The following is a 2,527-nucleotide window of genomic DNA, read 5'->3' on the forward strand; positions in this document are numbered from 1 at the left end:
ATCAATTTCTTTCTTCAGAGACTTGAAATTCTTGTCATACAGAGATCTTTTACTTGCTTGGTTAGATTCACACAAAGGTTTTTTATATTATTTGTGACTATTGTGAAGGGTGTCATTTCCCTAATTTCTTTCTCTGCCTGCTTATCCTTTAAGTAGAGGAAGGGTATTGATTTGATTGAGTTGTTTTTATAGCCCGCCACTTTGCTGAAGTTGTTTATTAGGTTGAGAAGTTCTCTGGTGGAAGTTTTTGAGTCACTTAAGTATACTATCATATCATCCGAAAAATAGTGATATTTTGAATTCTTCCTTTCCTATCTGTATCCCTTTGACTTCCTTTTGTTGTCTAATTGCTCTGGCTAGGACTTTCAGCACTATATTGAATAGGTAGGGAGAGAGTAGGCAGCCTTGTCTGTCTAGTCCCTGATTTTAGTGGGATTTCTTCAATTTTTTTTTACATTTAGTTTGATGTTGGCTGCGTGGGCTTTGAAATCCTGATCTTTCCAAGATGTTTACCCTGAAGGGATGTTGAATTTTGTCAAATGTTTTCTCAGCATCTGGTGAGATGATCATGTTGTTTTTTTTTTCTTTGAGTTTGTTTATATAGTGAATTACATTGATGGATTTCTGAATATTGAACCATCTCTGCATTCCTGGGATAAAGCCTACTTAATCATGATGGATGATTTTTTTTATGTGTTCTTGGAGTCAGTTTGCAATAATTTTATTGAGTATTTTTGCATTGATATTCATAAGGGAGATTGGTCTGATGTTCTCTTTCTTTGTTGTGTCTTTGTGTGATTTAAGTATGAGTGTAATTGTGCTAATTGTGGCTTCATAGAACAAACTGGGTAGTGTTCCTTTCTATTATATGGAATAGCTTGATGAGAATTGGTATTAGGTCTTCCTTGAAGGCCTTATAGAATTCTGCACTAAAACCATCTAGTCCTGGGCTTTTTTGGTGGGGGACTTTTAAGGACTGCTGTTATTGCTTTAGAGGTTATGCAACTGTTTAGATGGTTTATCTGCTCCTGATTTAACTTTGGTATCTGGTATCTGTCTGGAAGGCCAGGAAGCACATAAAGCAATGTTCAACATCCTTAGTCATCAAGGAAATGCAAATCAAAACAACTTTGAGATTCCACCTCACACCAGTCAGAATGGCTAAGATCAAAAATGCAGGTGACAGCAGATGCTGGTGAGGTTGTGGAGAAAGAGGAACACTCCTTTATTGTTGGTGAGATTGCAAGCTGGTACAACCACTCTGTAAATCAGTCTGGTGGTTCCTCAGAAAATTGCACATAGCATTACAAGAGGACCCAGCTATACCACTCCTGGGCATATACCCAGAAGATGCTCCAACATATAACAAGTACACATGTTCCACTATGTTCATAGCAGCCTTATTTATAATAGCCAGAAGCTGGAAAGAACCCAGATGTCCTTCAACAGAGGAATGCATACAGAAAATGTTGTACATTTTTACACAATGGAGTGTTAGTCAGCTATGAAAAATAATGAATTTGAGAAATTCTTAGACAAATGGATGGAACTAGAAAATCCTGAGTAAGGTAACCCAATCACAAAAGAACACACATGATATGCACTCATTGATAAGTGGATATTAGCCCCAAAGCTGGCAATACCCAAGATACAACTCACAGACCACATGAATCTCAAGAAAAGGAAGACCAAAGTGTGAGTGCTTTGTCCCTTCTTAGAAGATGTAACAAAATACTGATGGGAACAAATATGGAGACAAAATGAGGGACAGAAACTGAAGGAGGGGTCGTCTGGAGACTGTTCCGCTTGGGTATCCATCCCATATATAGTCACCAAAGGCAGACACTGATGTGGATGTCAGGAAGTGCTTGCTGACAGGAGACTGATATAACTCCTTGGAGGTCTGCCAGAAACTGAAGTATACAGAGGTGGATGCTCACAGCTGACCATGGAACTGATCATGGGGTTCCCAATGGGGAGTGAGAGAGAAGAGCTGAAAGGGTTTGCTGCCCCATGGAGAGAGCAACAATACCAACCAACCAGAGTTCCCAGGGTCTAAACCACCAGCCTGGGAGTACATAAGGAGAGACCCATGGGTCTAGTTGTATATGTAGGGGAGGATGGCCTTGTTGGGCATAGGTGGGAGAGGAGGTCCTTCATCCTGTGAAGGCTGGGTGCCCCAGTGTGGGAAAATTCAAAGATGGGGAGATGGGAGTGGGTGGGCCCCCCCCCGCACATCCTCATAGAAGCAGGAGAAGGGGTCATGGGGTAGGGGGCTCCTGGGTGAGGGGAAATGGGGAAAGAGGATAACACCTGAAATGTAAACAAAATATCCAATAAAATAAGAAAATGAATTTTAAAATATCTTAATTCTGTTGATCTAAGACTAGATAGTTGATTAAGTGATCAATGGAGGAAAATTGGTCTATATGTCACATATCCTTATGCTTTTCTAAAACTTGTATTGTGACTCTGTCATATTTGTAAAGTTTCATCACCTCTCAGAGACAATTTCCCTGCTTTCAGA

Source organism: Grammomys surdaster, unplaced genomic scaffold (assembly GCF_004785775.1).
Source record: "Grammomys surdaster isolate TR1022 unplaced genomic scaffold, NIH_TR_1.0 62, whole genome shotgun sequence".
NCBI classification, from domain to species: domain Eukaryota; kingdom Metazoa; phylum Chordata; class Mammalia; order Rodentia; family Muridae; genus Grammomys; species Grammomys surdaster.